The 17184-nt window shown below is 38.8% G+C and overlaps 1 protein-coding gene across 1 annotated transcript in view; it reads right to left on the reverse strand.

Moving 5' to 3' along the window:
- The window catches only part of SCP2 (sterol carrier protein 2), an 88204-nt gene that overhangs the window by 22754 nt on the left and 48266 nt on the right, over window positions 1-17184 (reverse strand). The window lies entirely within an intron of this gene.

Below are 17184 nucleotides of genomic sequence, written 5' to 3' on the forward strand. Positions count from 1 at the left end.
GAAAACTCACAAAGCAAATTATACAGCACATAACCCCAGTTCAGTCCCCTCCCCCCATTATCAGACACTGTGTGCCCTTTTATAGGACCCATTGCCCCCCTGTGAAGATGACCTTTAAGCCTCACATCACAGTGCACTTAGGGTTTACAGCTAGATTCCCTAACACAGTTGTGTGTCCCTTTCAAATGATAACCTTTGTGCCATTCCATTCTTTAATCAAGATGTAAATGATCTCACTGGGTCACAGGCCACAGCTTACCTGCATGTTAATCTTGATACAAGTACAATATTGTATTTATATCAGCAGAGAGTGATTTATTGGTGATAAACTGGTCGCTCGCTGCAGAGGGGTTAACATGGCTTACAAGTACTGGAGACAGATTCACGGTTATCTGCTGGAAAGGTTCCTGGTATCAAAGTGCAAAGTCTCTCTCTGTACCAAGGACCAGATAAAACGGTCACAGTAACAGCAGATAAGCGCCTTGTCCTTCTGTGGCCTCTCACACACATTCCCTCTATAGTTTGTTGACTCATATATTCGAAGGGATTCTGTAGAATGTAAGCTCAGTTCCCTTCTCTGCCCACCACCTACAACCACTTCTGTCTCCGCTCAAGATCTTCCAACCACTTCAACAGCAAAAGTCCATCAGAAATGAAATAATCTCTCACCACACAAGCAATCTCCACCCCCTCCAATCCCTCACAAACATCCAACAATCCCATATCCAGCTATTTGTCCCTGTTCCCGAGGATGAAGTTTTTGTCCTTATATTATCCTCTCACTACCTGTCCCTTCTATATCATCCCCTCAAAACTACTGACCTCCCTCTCTCCTACTCTCCAATCCTCCAACATAACTCCAATCTCTCCCTGCACTGGTCACACTTACCCTTAAAAACCGTCTCTCAATCCAACCTCCCCTCTAAATACCACCCTATTACCCATTGCTTTAAAGGGGCATTGTACACTAGATTTTTCTTTGTATAAATGTTTTGTAGATGATCCATTTATATAGCCCATCTGGGAGTGTTTTTGTAACTATGTATAGTTGTGCTCATTTTAAATAACATTGTGCTGATTTTCAGACTCTTAACCAAGCCCCAAAGTTTTAGACATATACCGATGTATACAGACTTTGTATAATGGGTCTTTTCATATGCAGGGGAGGGGGTAGTGTCTGCTCTTCCTGCCCCTTTCACTGGGTGTCCCAGCCTAACCAACTGGGAGCTTCTAAGTACGTTTTGAAAAGGATTTATATGGATATTCTTCTTTATAGTAGTGTCTATTACATGCAGTTATATGAAATTTGGTGTATACTGTCCCTTTAATACTTCTGGAAATGCTAGTATATACACTTCTATCACATTTCCGCACATTAAACCCCCTCCTTGATCCATTGCAATCTGGATTTTGTGCTCAACCCTCCACAAAGACAGTAATCATTAAGGTTACTAATGACCTACTTACAGCACAATCTAAAGGCCATTTCTCTCTTCTAATCCTTCGTGACCTGTCTGCAGCCTTTGATACTGTTGACCACTCTCTTGCTCCAACCCCTCCAGTCCTTTGGCATCTGCAAAACCGCCCTACTCTGGTTCTCTTCCTACCCGTCTAACTGTACTTTTAGTATATCGTCCTCATCTTACACATCCACTGCCCCTTTACCACTTTGTTCTTTGTTTCCCTACTCTTTTCATTCTACACATCAGCCTTAGGTTCCTAAATAAAGTCAGATGGCTTTCAGTATAATTTATATGCTGGTGACACCAAATATATACCTTGAATGCTCAGCTGAATCGCTCTAAAACTGAGCTCCTTATTTCTCCCCTTCTTCCAAGACACCTACTCCCCCTCAACTGCCTATAACTATTAATAATAACATTCTCCCCTAGTTTGCTAAGTTTCAAGTGCTCCACTGTTCAAAACCCATAGAACATAAAGCTTAAAGGGACAGGACACCCAATTTTTTTATTTCATGATTTAGAAAGAGCATGTGATTTTAAATAAGTTTCTGACATACTTCTATTATTTAATTTCCTTCCTTCTATTGTTATCCTTTGCTGAAAAGTTTATCTAGGTAAGCTCAGGAGCAGCAAAGAACCTAGGTTCTAGCTGCTGATTGGTGGCTGCATATATATATATATATATATATATATATATATATATATATATATATATATATATATATATATATATATATATATATATATATATACTGATTGTCATTGGCTCACCCATGTGTTTAGTTAGAAACCAGTAGTGCATTAGTGCTTCTTCAACAAATGATACCAAGAGAATGAAACAAATTTGATAATAGAAGTAAACTGGAAAGTTGTTTAAAATTGTTCTACCTAAATCATGAAATACATTTTTGGGTCTCATGTCCCTTTAAGAGCTTTTTTGAAAGGTGATCTACAACAACTGGCAACTCTTGGCAGGGCCCTTTACCCACCCACCTGGTGCATAATTACATAATTAACAAGTACATAACAAAAAGACAATGATTTAACACCTACTCTGAATTTCAAATAAGCAGTAGATTTTCTTCTGACAAATTATTTTTCTCTCTCATATCCACTCCCCTGTATCATGTGACATATTTTAGCCAATCACAGACTAGTATGTGTATACCCTGTGAGTTTGTGCACATGCTCAGTAGGATCTTGTGTGAATATAAAAAGTGAATATAAAAAGACTGCAACATTTGATAATGGAAGTAAATTGGAAAAAAACTGCATTATTGTACACTGCTTTATAAAAATGATAATAGAACCTAATTAACAAATGCAGATCTACACATGTAGGGCATAGTCTTGCCATGGTTTCCTGTACAGTTATGAATTACACATGCTGCAGGGAGGAACATGAATAGGGCAGTCTAGTCTCTACACACACTGCGACATGTATAGCTCATAGCTGTGCAGGAAACCATGGCTCAAGTGACCAGTGTATTACGTAGGTGGGAAAAGACCTTCATAAGTGCAATAATAAAAATGCTTCAATCTGTTTTATTAGAACACTGATGTTCCGTCTGCAGTGAGTGACAGCTACATGTGTATGCCCCTTCTAATTGGTTAATATGCCATGTCCTGCTCAGAAGCAACAATGCATTACAGATTTCAATCTTGTGTTTAATCCCCAAAAGTGTAACAATGATAAAATGTTCAAATGAATTAGAGTGTTTTAGTATTTCAGTAACAGCGATACATTCCTGGGTTATCTGTCACCTAAAACAATTTTTTTGAGGATTTGTAATAAAATATATTTCTCTGTTTATACATAAATATAAATCAGTTCAATCATAACTAAGATCCAGAGACATCACAGTCAGGACAGCATTGATTTTTTTTCTCTCACTTGAAAAGCCAATGAAAATGCATTCATCTGTATAAAACACATTTTGAAAATGAGCAAAATTATACACAGGACCGGGCGTGTCCTATCAGCGGCTCTGTGCAGTCACATCTTTCTAAGCTCCGGGAGAAAAGTATACAATCCGCTGATTAATACTACAATCCTACAGCTTTATACAATTAGTACAAGTGGCATTGTACTCACTCAAATCAGCAAGTAAAAATATATCCCAAAGGGCTGTATTTATGATCCCTGAGACGAAAAAGGACTAATTAGGCCTGGAGCGGCGGCTACCATACAGGCAGCGTTCCCCCCTAGGTAATCCCTAGGGTACTTTACCAGAAATCTAACATCTTACAAAAGTGACTAAACACCTTACTGAACCGACAAACTATCCTCAGTTGGGCAACTGAACAGCGATCGTGGCTACAAGCTTCAACAATGGTAATGCAGCCTGAAAATCTCTTTAACGCATCAGAACTCCAAATGGCTAAATTAGAAGCCTTACTACAAGCTGTGGTGGATAAAGCCCCATCTGAACAAGACATACAAATGCTAATAGAACGAGCATCAAATCCACGGAACAAGCCAAACAAACTTCAACATGTACCAATGGAGAGAAATATACCAACTCAAAAGAGGCCGACCAAATCATCACCTCAAACGACAAAATGAATATTCGCCCGGGCGGCAGCTCTCTAATAGCACCCCCGATAATATACCTAAAGGACAAGGACAGAATAGTAAATGGTAAACAAGGGTATGATCCCCGGATCAAATACCTCACCACAGAGCGAAACAGTTTCAGGAATATGCACAACACCATACTTCTCAAGATGGCGCCCACTTCCACGCTGAGTAGCTACTGGGCGAAAGACATAAACCCAAACAATGCAAACCCCAGCAAAGAAGACAAAAGACATCCTCTCACCACACAGTCGTATCGCACCAGACTGACAAAGACGCAGTTTAAGATAAGGCGTAATCCAGAATCTATACCGCCGCGGTGGGGACTCAAGCTCTCTATCACCTTTAGCAATCAGGATCAGATTATTATAGAAAAAAAGTTTAATGATGTTCAGTTATGTTTTGAGTTCTGTTAATAATGTCTTGATGTTGTAGGCCCAAAAAAACAAACAAAAAAAAATGTATTAATTAAATGGGAAGAATAGACATGCATAGTTGCAATAACTTAAGATGTAGTAATATTAGATAATGACCAAAAAACTTATCTACAGCCAACGTACGGTTTGTTAAAATAACATCTATGCTAATGGAGCTTATACTACAAGTTTATTTTATGGTCTCCCTCGTGGCTGACGGCCGCAGTGGCGGGGTGAAGAACCATTTAGTTTATAATTAAACAGACACGCCATACTTTAACAAACCACAAAAATTACCCATTTTTACCTGGATTTACTCACAGGTGAGAATGATTTTTAACACTTTATTGTAAATCTGCTGATGGTCTTATCGCTATAAAAGTCATTGAGTCATAGTCTTCTTTATCATTTCTTGGGCACAAAATGCATATCATCAAACATGAAGGTACTTCAATCGTTATTCACCTATGTAGTATTATTGTATGATCTAGATAAATTTGCTAATAGCGTTTTATATTAAACATCTGTATAATTAATCAGTAATAATTGAAAACATTAGCCAAGGTTTTGCTGGAAATAATGATGATGTAATCTTTTCTGGTACTTTACTTCTCCATCTTACTACAATTTAAATATATCTTTATTTTATGTGAAACACGGAGAGGTAATTTTTCTTTACTTAACCCCTAGCTCTGAATTGTTCGAAGAGACCTAAAATGTCGAGGCCAGGAACATGTACATAAAATACAGACAGGACCAGGAACATGTACATAAAATACACACAGAACCAGGAACATGTATATAAAATACACACAGAACCAGGAACATGTACATAAAATACACACAGAACCAGGAACATGTACATAAAATACACACAGAACCAGGAACATGTACATAAAATACACACAGAACCAGGAACATGTACATAAAATGCACACAGGACCACGAACATGTATATAAAATACACACAGGACCAGGAACATGTACATAAAATACACACAGAACCAGGAACATATATATAAAATACACACAGGACCAGGAACTTGTATATAAAACACACACATGACCAGGAACATGAACATAAAATACACACAGGACCACGAACATGTATATAAAATACACACAGGACCAGGAACATGTACATAAAATACACACAGGACCAGGAATATGTACATAAAATACACACATGACCAGGAACATGAACATAAAATACACACAGGACCAGGAACATGAACATAAAATACACACAGGACCAGGAACATGTACATAAAATACACACAGGACCAGGAACATGTACATAAAATACACACAGGACCAGGAATATGTATATAAAATACACACAGGACCAGGAACATGTATATAAAAACACACACAGGACCAGGAACATGTATATAAAAACACACACAGAACCAGGAACATGAACATAAAATACACACAGGACCAGGAATATGTATATAAAATACACACAGGACCAGGAACATGTACATAAAATACACACATGACCAGGAACATGAACATAAAATACACACAGGACCACGAACATGTATATAAAATACACACAGGACCAGGAACATGTACATAAAATACACACAGGACCAGGAACATGTATATAAAACACACACAGAACCAGGAACATAAAATACACGCATGTAGAACATCAATTCAGTGGGTTGCAGATGGTGAGAGACAGAGCATGATGGGGAATGTGGAGATGATATAAAAAGCACTAAAGGACCACAGTGGCATCAGATTACTTGTAGACAAAATAGGATTGAAAAAACAAAAGCAGTTAATCTAGGGACAAAGAACACGTGAATGAGCTGCATGGACCAACTGCGTCATTTCTCTATTCTAAGTCATTAACCTCTTGGCTATAAGAGAGGGCTGTGCTGCACTACAGATTGCAAAGCACTGGAGGCCCTCTCTGGCAGCCACAGGGTTAAACCTTTAGTTATGTTGTTACCTACTACAAATACAGAAGTTATTCCGTATAACCACAGCCGCCTGGCTCATGTCAAATGAATGAAATACTTTGGCACAAACTACTGCATTGATTTAATTTGCACTCAGGTAAATAAAAATGTCTTGAAATATAAAATGATTTGAAGCCAGCAAAGATGCAGAAAACAAATCTGCAGAAAGATCCTATTAACCCCGACACGTCTGTAACACAGGGGGTGCGGGTCTTACCCAAATGAAACAAATGGTTGCTACTTACCTGTGTACATACGTGCTTATATGCAGGGCACGTGACCTCCACTAGTCTGTGACTAGTACAATATATGACATGAAAGTCAAAACTGAACTCTCATAGATCAGACAGAACAGCAAAATTAAGTGGCATTTCTATTTACTTATCTTAACACATTTACTTTGTTCCCTTGGTATCCTTTGCTGAAAAGCATACCTACGTAGGCTCATGAGGAGCAGTGCACTACTGGGGGCTATCTGCTGATTGGTGGCTACTAACACATATGCTTCTTGTCACTGACTCACCAGATGTGCCCAGCTAGTTCCCAGTAGTGCATTGTAGCTCTAGAGCTGACTTTGCCTATGAGCTTAAACCCTTTTGCAGGTTATATACAAGTGTAGGGGATAGGCAATTAGTAATTCCTTTAACATATATATATATATATATATATACATACACACACACACATATACATTATATATATATATATATATATATATATATATATATATATATATATATCTCTATCTATCTATCTATATACACACATACACACACACATACATATACATTATATATATATATATATATATATATATATATATATATATATACACATATAGATATATATATATACACATACATATTTATATAGTCTATATAGTAGTTGTTTTTTTAAATGGATAGTTTTGCTTATTTTTAAATAACATTGCTCGGATTTTCAGATTCCTAACCAAGCCCCAAAATTTTAGGAGAATACTGACGTATACCTACTCCAGCTTGCTTCTGTTTGTGTAAAGGGTCTTTTCATATGCAGAATAAGGGGGAGGGGGGGAGTGTCTGCTTTTTCCCCACTTGGAGTGGGTGTTCCAGTAACATTTTAAACAGAGCTTAACTGGAAGCTTCTAAGTAAGTTTTTAAACGGTTTTATACTGGATGTTTAGATCAGTATCTGTGCATATTATTCTTTATAGTAGTGTCTATTATATGCAGTTATATGAAAATTGGTGTATACTGTTCCTTTAATGCCTTATTCAAAACCCGAAGATAAGCAATGCGTTTATAGTTTAATCACTGCTTATTTTAACCATTATGTTTTAATACATTTACAAGCTGATTACTGATTTGTGTTTGAGAAAGGCCTGACAGCCAAAACACGTTACTCTGAGTTTGATCCATCCAAGAATCCGTTGTTTGCTTGTAGTCTGTCCTGAAGCGGTAAAGACACTTGAAAGATGGGATCAATACGGTCACCCAACAGACTATGACAAGGTTCCCACAGGAGGCAGTCAGCAAAAATCCAAGGGACCAGGATTGGTCCAAATAATACACAAATAGCAAGTGTTTATAAAAATAAGATAGACTTTACTTGTAAAAGAATAAAAACAAGCGACGCATTTCTCAGGTTTGCTGAGAAACGCGTCGCTTGTTTTTATTCTTTTACAAGTAAAGTCTATCTTATTTTTATAAACACTTGCTATTTGTGTATTATTTGGACCAATCCTGGTCCCTTGGATTTTTGCTGACTGCCTCCTGTGGGAACCTTGTCATAGTCTGTTGGGTGACCGTATTGATCCCATCCTGCTTGATTAGCATCAATGGAGATGCTTCACCAAATGTGAGTACATTTTCAACTATATACAGCATTATCTTCTGGGTCCAAACTGTACTAGGCCATATAGGCACCTCTGTGTCTCCTTGTATTTTTATCACAGAACAATCCTCCCTATCCAAGAGGTCGGTCTGCTGGGTGACTGTGATTGATCCCAGACTGCTTCTATTGCACTAACTGGAGTGCTCCTTAAATTGTGAGTTTGCATCGGCACAATTAAATCACATTCACTGGGCCATGTGGCGCATCTGTCTTCTTTCTGTTTTATAGATCATCTTCATAGGATCCTGGCCGGGTTCTCTACAGATTGCTGCCTAAGATTATCTTCATTCTACTCCTCAGACTTTCATATTATATATTTGGAATTGTTTTAGTATAACTAACTGTTATTGCACTGATTGAGATATATTTTATGATATTTTCACCCATAGATCTGATATATATTGCATTGACATACAAGGTATCTTTTACTTTTTTACCTTAGGGCACCCCCTATCTTATAGGATATTTTTTATTACGACTATCTTCGCTAGTCCTATCACCTTGGTCTTTCTTTTTTACACCCTATCACAGAGTCATATACACTGAAGTTTAAGCTCAGACCCACAGCGTCTTTGGTGGTTAGTAAATCTAATCAATCCTTCTTTTGACACTACAGTTGTAGGATTCACTCTCAGTTAAAACCTAGAATATTTAGCCACTAGGTGGCGCCTCAGTATTGCCCAGCCTATATATTTCTTTATAGGCACAAGCATAAGTATCTATCTGATTTGTGTTATTGCAATACGTTCATAATAAACACGGTTGTTATTCTACTGCAATGTCGTGCCTCAGTTCCCTTTTTCGGCACTATAGTGAGAACTGGTTTGCGCTTTCCAAGCGCCAAAACATAACAGCAAGTAATAACAAAATGCTGTAACGAGACACAGCAAGACAGTGAGAGACAGGGCAGGGCAGGCCCTGCATCATGCTGGTTACTGGGTGGGGCTAAGGAAGCCAGGCACGGACAACAAGTTGCCCCCGGCCAACAGGGCAAATGCCTGTATCCCCTATGGCCAGTCCGGGCCTGAAGCTGAGCCTCTTTGTACTGTGGGCTGCCGTCTTGCCGTTTAGGTGCTTTCACAGTTTGTGACACAGGCTGTGCACACTCACAGATTTGTGGTGTGGACTATTTTTTACAGCAGCATAATGTGTTTCAGGGCAGGAGCTTTCTATTTTTGCTGTGGCTGTATTGCTCTATATTATTGTTGTTTGCTTTTTTAAATATATTTAGTGTAACTGTAAAACTGTTTAAAAAAAGGAAGTGCAGGGCCCAGCATGGGACTGGAGCGTGCTAAGGGTTAAGGCTAAAGGAATGTGAGATAGAAGAGGGTGGGCATAGTTGGGGCAATAAAAATTGCAGGACTAGGGGATGGGCCCCCTCCCCTCTCCTTACCTTATAAGCTGGACACCAGGCATTGCTGCTTCCTCTTTCTTCATCTGGATGCAAAGGCTGAGAAGTTTCCCTCCCTCCCTTCCCCCTTTTTTCTTTCCTTTTGGCAGATGGCGGCGGAATCACCAAAAGCAAATGGCAGGGCTATGAATCATCTATCTAAGCCTACATAAGACCATAGAGGTAAGATAGGACTCTCCTACCTCTGGCCATTGGGTTTGAGTGGCTTGGGGCAGAAGGACCTTACAACAGGTGGAGAAGTCATTTGCACCCTGGCTGCGGGAGGTCACGGCCCGTTGAGTTGGAGAAGGTCACTAGGGAGAGTGATGGTAAAGTTGGCGAGGGGAGGCGGTAGACCTCAAGTGCGCAGGAGGTAACCCCTCTATGGGGGGTTGGGGTCAAGTGATCTCAGGAACCTCTCAGTTACATCTCCTGTGGGCAGAGCCACGTCAACTGTTGACCCCGTTTGGGGGGGCGTTGATCTCCTGTGGTACTGGGTAAGTTTGAGCTCTGTTGCCGCCATCATAGTCATCTGTTGATTCATATTTAGATTAAGTTAAGAGTTAATAAAATAAATTTTGACCTGTGACGGTCAAAAGTTTTTCCCAACAAGATTGTCTGTGTTTTATTTAATTAATTAAGCAGTATATGTACACACATATATATATATATATATATATATATATATATATATATATATATATATATATATATTAGTGTAGTGTTAAGTTCCTCTTTTGCTGGAAACAGACCGGTAGGCCTTTAATCCCTTATGCAAACAGGTCAAGCTCACATGATGCATCATGCACATTACCCTGAAGCATTTTATATAGCTGTAAGGGGTAGACAATATTGCTTATCTGTGACAGTGTGCGCAGCTTCTGTCACGGGCTGTGGGATTGCCTGAGCTGCAGGATGGCGGCGCCCAGTATGAAGAGGCACAGCTTAAGTATCTTGCACTTTTATGCTATTAAAGCAGGAGAAATGATTTGTAAAGAGCTACAGGAACAGGATGAAATGCAATAACATAGTAGTTACTATTCTTTTTATAGTTTTGCACAGCAGTTTAATGTCACTTTAATCAGTGCTATTATCTCGTATTTTGCATATCTTTTCTACAGAGAAAATGTGTGTTACTCATATTTTCAATGTAGGTGGAGATACCACAGGCAAAACTTGCTATTTCAAATAACAAATAAAAGTAAAGGAGTGGTCTGCAATCACTAAAATACATTCCAGCAGGTAAAATGGATCAATGGAAACACATTTAAGGGGGAGACATGTTTTGAGTACAATTTCCCTATAAATGTCTAAACCTTCAAAAAAATAATTGTTTTTTTGTGCATGGCTCATATAGGTATAATACTTAGTCTGAATATTAACCCCTTGAAATAAGGACTTCCCCTGCCTTTCTTTTTGCTTCACTTTTAGCAAGTGGTTAAACTCTGACTTTAACATGTTTTTGGCTATTAAATATACACACTTAAAATCTCTTTATAATTTAAACCAGTGTTTCTCAATTCCATTCCTCGGGACCCCTAACAGGACAGATTTTCATGATATTTGAACCAGAGCACAGGTTTCAGCTGATGGGCGAAAGCAGGTTAGTAACCATGGTTACTGGTCAGCTGATTACGTCACATGTGCTCTAGTTCAGATATCATGTTAGGACTCCTGAGGAGTGGAATTGAGATAACTGCTTTAAAATGCACTTACTATTTATGAGCAGGCAAATAATACTTTTGTAGACTGTTAAAATATTTGCAAAGTTTTTTGTTGTTGTTGCAATATGTATTCAGCAGCCAAATCATAAATCATGATACTCATCACTGCCACCAGCACAGTTTAACTAATTTTAAAAGCAAAGCAAACTGAAAGCACATTTTCTATTTCTGTGCAATAACCAACATTTTTTGAAGACAAAAAAGTTTAACCAGCCCCCCTGGGAGCTTGCAGCTCCCTAAAGGGGAGCTGCTAATTCAAAAATTCAAATATAAACAGTGGATTATAAGTGCTGCCCATGACTAACATATAGAAAGGAATTATCCATCAAATCTACTGAAATGAAGAAGGCCACCAATAATGGCTCTTCAGACCCTAAAGAAGATGAAAGGAGGCAGCGATTTGTACCAGTAACTCGCTCTCCGGCTTCAATAAATTTACTTCCAGTGCTAGAAAATGCAAAGAAAGAAGCAAAGACCGCTACTAAGGCAACATCACCCTTAGATAGACTTACTGTCACTGATAACCCAAAGACATCTGCCGAAAAGAAGAAGAACATCAAAGATTGTCCAGTCCCTAAAGTAGATGAAGGGAGACAGCGATTTGTACCTGCAACACGTTCTAAGGCTTCAATAAATTTACCTGCAGTGCTAGCAAAGGTGAAGCAAGAAGCAAAGACATCTGCTAAGGCAAAATCACCCTCAGATAAAGCTAAAGAGGAAGCAAAGTCATCTGCTGAGGCAACATCACCCTCAGATAAAGCTAAAGAGGAAGCAAAGACATCTGCTAAGGCAACATCACCTTCAGATAAAGCTAAAGAGGAAGCAAAGACATCTGCTAAGGCAAATTCACCCTCAGATAAAGCTAAAGAGGAAGCAAAGACATCTGCTAAGGCAACATCACCCTCAGATAAAGCTAAAGAGGACACAAGCCCTTCTAAATCTATGGTGAAAGTTGAGCGTGAACAAGCAATAAATGATAACCATAAGACGTCAACCAAAGACAAGATGATCACATTTAAAGAGGATGATATCCTGAAAGCTGAGGAAAAGAGTTGGCAGTGTGCCCCGAGCCATCTCAACTCCGTATCTACTGATGTTTCTGCCCCCCTTAATAAGGCAGGCAAAGAAGATGAGAAAACCAAACCTTCTTCCAAAAAGGATGTGCCATTTAAGATTGACATCCGCAAAGTTGAGTTAAGGATCTGACAGAGTTTCCTGATTAGTCATAACTTGAATTCAACTAATGATTCTGCCTCACGTACTAAGGCCGAGAAAGAAATTGAGATACCCAAGGTTTCTTCCCCACAGAATCTGATTTACAACAATAAAATCATTAAAGGAAATGATTCTCAGAACATTAACAAGCCTAGGAATGCTCCCCTTGCTAAGGCAGAAAAAGAATTTGAAACATCGAAGGTTTCTACCAAACATCATCTCACCAGCGCTCATAACATCAATGTAAAAGAAAAAGATTCTCAGAAAATCAAGGATCTGAAGAAAAGTGAGAAAAGTGAGAAAAATAAGAACCTTAAAGCCTTGCAGGCAAGTGTTGAGCGTGGACCTAAAACGACTGATCTTTCTAAAAAAATTGACAAAAAGAAGGACACCTTTCAAAGGACTGACTCCTTCAATACTGAGAAAAAGAATAAAAAGAAAATCCTGAGTAGTCTTGACTCAGGTGCTATTAATGTTCCTGCTCCCCTTGCTAAGAAAGAGAAAGAATTTGAAACATCCGAGGTTTCTACCAAACAGAATCGCACCAGCGCTCATAACATCTTAAAAGGAAAAGATTCTCAGAAGATCAAGAATCTGAATAACAGTGAGAAAAATAAGCGCCTTGAAGCCTTACAGACAAGGGTTGAGCGTGGACCAACAAATACTGATTTACCTAAGAAATCTGACAAAAAGAAGGACACATTTTAAAGGACTGATGGCCAAAAGGTTGTTGAAAAGAGGCAACAAAGTTTGTTGAGCATTTCCTACTTGGTGCCTACTAAAGTTTCTGCCTCCAATGCCAAGACAGAAAACGTTGCTGGAATAGCCAATGTTTCTTCTGAACAGAACATCACCAGCAATAAAAATACTGTAAAAGTGAAGACTTCTCAGAAGCAGAAAAATCAGAAAAACATAAACAAACGTCTTGAAGCCTTGGAGGATAAGGCATGTGTCTATGAAAAAAGAATCCATGATTTAGAAAAAACTGTATCAAGTCTATGTACCTCAGTTAGGCGTTTACAGTAGCTCAGCTCTGGATGAGATAAGATGATCTCACCTCTGGTCCTGCTTGCGGCTTGGTTTGGCTCCTTCTACGTCCAGACACGCCAACCTTATATACACTTCTCCGTTCGGTAACGGCTACCCACACAACTCTTGTGTGTGCTTGGTTAAGCCAATCTCCAATTATTTTTTTCATTTCATGGTCGGTGATATCTTTATAGCCCTTTCAACAAAGTCCAGACGATACCGGATGAAATGTGTAGGGTGTGTTCTTTTGGCCAAACAGTGACCCCGTAGTGTGATCACAGAAGGAGAGTGGGTAGTTTGAACAGTCTAACTTCAGATTGAGACAGAAGCAGCGTGTTCGAGCCGACTACTCCAGATCACTACAGTGCTGCGACTTTGGATTTTAACCTAAAGGATCTTTTGAAGTGCTTGTTTTATACATACTTCTTGTAGGTATGATTTTATGTATGTGTGGGATTGTTCATTAAAATTCTTCACTTAAAAAAAATAAATATATAAATAAATAAATGCTGTAACACTTTACAACATTTTCTTTGTGGACTTTTATTTAATAGTTTCTGTGTCTCACTGTTAAAGTTAATGTAACAAGTAAAATATCCCAGAGCAGTAATAAAACAACACATATGTAATGTATCAATTTTTTTTATGTGGCCTATTAATAATTTTACATTGAACATTTTTTGCTAATGTTAAAGGAATAGTCTAGTCAAAATTAAACTTTCATGATTTAGATAGAGCAGACAATTTTAAGCAACTTTATAATTTACTCCTATAAAATTATCTTTGTTCTCTTGGTATCTTTATCTGAAAAAGCTGGAATGTAGGCATTGGAGCCGGGCTCGGTGTATTATGTGTGTGTATGTATTATGTATGTATGTGTGTGTGTGTATATATGTGTTTTTATGTTTGTAGGACATGTGGCTGTTCTCAAACAGAGGTGTGTGTATGTATGTGTGTATGTGTGTGTGTATATATATATATATATATATATATATACGTGGTGTGTGTATGTATGTGGGGGGGTAGCCTTATCAGCCAGTGAGCAATCAGTCCCTAGGGATGAACTACAGTAATCACAACAATTGGTTACACAACTGAAGTGACACTGTTAAATGGTCATTCATATAAAACTCCATTCCCTTAGACACTGAATGCATAATGCACCAGCGTATTCATGTGCCCTATATCTGTGCCTGTAAACTACATGACTGGTGGATCTTATAGCCTTGTGGCTGTGAAACGCATCTCTTTCTGGGTGTTATGTGTGATAAAGCACATTAAACAAGGTTTCTTCACCACACTGAGGTTCCTGCTCTTATTCTTGGCACATTGAGTGAGCGACCATAACAAAAGCATGACTTAATGAGATTTTAGGAACATTGTGCTGAATTCAGTACATTATGTTTTTTTATTACACAAAGTTACCAGGAATTGAGCCATTTAGAAATGTTATGAAATTATTAACTCTGTAGCTTCCAGAGAGGGTCAGAAAAGTTGATATACAACATACTGCAGCTTGTTTAGCAAACAAATGGTTAATATTTCCCCTATATTGCAGGCAAAAACAGGACTGGCTGAAGAACTTACCTATGCCCAGTATTTTTTTAAGCAAGCATCAACCATCTAATAGACAGTGGCACATTCAGATAAAGTAGATTCTAACACATCCCCTGAGGACCTGGATCTCCAAAACCATTCAAGAAAAGATTTACTTGTCATTTAGTGAGAAGAAGTATAACCAGGATGAGAACAATTCTCAGAGATAAGGGTCTGATACCACAAGGGAAATTATTTCCTTTTTAGCTTTGGGAACAAAATGTATTCCTCACTACTCAGACTCCGGCTCTTTAAGGTGCAACATTAGACCATCCCGGAGCCTATAAAGATAGAAGCTGTTAGAAGCTCAGTCTGTGAAAGGTTTACGTTAAATGGACAGTCTACTCCAGAATTGTTATTGTTTAAAAAGATAGATAATCCCTTTATTACCCATTCCCCAGTTTTGCACAACTAACACAGTTATATTAATACACTTTTTACCTCTGTGATTACCTTGTATCTAAGCCTCTGCAGCCTGCCCCCTTATTTCAGTTATTTTGACAGACTTGCATTTTATCCAATCAGTGCCCTCTCACAAGTAACTTCACGGGAGTCAGCACACTTATCTATATGGCACACATGAACTAACGCCCACTAGCTGTAAAAACCTGTCAAATGCATTACGATAAGAGGCTTCCTTCAAGGGCTTAGAAATAAGGATATGAGCCTACCTAGGTTTAGCTTTCAACAAAGCAAGTTTGATGATAAACTTAAATTGGAAAGTTGTTTAAAATTAGATGCCCTATATGAATCACAAAAGTTTAATATTGACTAGACTGTTCTTTAAGCACAGATTTACAGCTTGTCTATCTCAGAGGAATTCTTAAAGGCGGCACATTATCACAAAATACAGTTGTAAATGTAAATTTGAGGCAATGAAGCCTATGACATTGATGACTATTCACTCTGTTGCAGTCTGAATTCAGTGAAGAATTTTCTAAATTGGAGAACAAAACAAAACTCATTGGCTACAAGCAACACACAGTGAAGGAGGAGTCAAAGGTTTGTAAACAGGCTTGATTCTAACCAGAGCCTGAACAAAAGCTTTAACATCTGGCACAGCCGCCAGCTTTTTGTGAAGTAACACAGACAAAGCAGAAATCTGTCCCTTCAAAGAACTTGCAGATAATCCTTTCTCCAAACCTTCTTGAAGAAAGGATAGAATCTTAGGAATTTTTATCTTGTCCCAAGGGAATCCTTTAGATTCACACCAACAGATATATTTTTTCCATATTTTATGGTAGATTTTTCTAGTTACAGGCTTTCTGGCCTGAACAAGAGTATCAATGACAGAATCTGAGAACCCTCGCTTTGATAAAATCAAGCGTTCAATCTCCAAGCAGTCAGTTGGAGTGAGACCAGATTCGGATGTTCGAACGGACCTGGAACAAGAAGGTCCCGTCTCAAAGGTAGCTTCCATGGTGGAGCCGATGACATATTCACCAGGTCTGCATACCAAGTCCTGCGTGGCCACGCAGGAGCTATCAAGATCACCGATGCCCTCTCCTGATTGATCCTGGCTACCAGCCTGGGGATGAGAGGAAACGGTGGGAATACATACGCTAGGTTGAAGGTCCAAGGTGCTACTAGTGCATCTACTAGAGTCGCCTTGGGATCCCTGGATCTGGACCCGTAGCAAGGAACCTTGAAGTTCTGACGAGAGGCCATCAGATCCATGTCTGGAATGCCCCACAACTGAGTAATTTGGGCAAAGATTTCCGGATGGAGTTCCCACTCCCCCGGATGAAATGTCTGACGACTCAGAAAATCCGCTTCCCAATTTTCCACTCCTGGGATGTGGATTGCAGACAAGTGGCAGGAGTGAGTCTCCGCCCATTGAATGATTTTGGTCACTTCTTCCATCGCCAGGGAACTCCTTGTTCCCCCTTGATGGTTGATATACGCAACAGTCGTCATGTTGTCCGATT

Source organism: Bombina bombina, chromosome 10 (genome assembly GCF_027579735.1).
Source record: "Bombina bombina isolate aBomBom1 chromosome 10, aBomBom1.pri, whole genome shotgun sequence".
Lineage (NCBI taxonomy): Eukaryota > Metazoa > Chordata > Amphibia > Anura > Bombinatoridae > Bombina > Bombina bombina.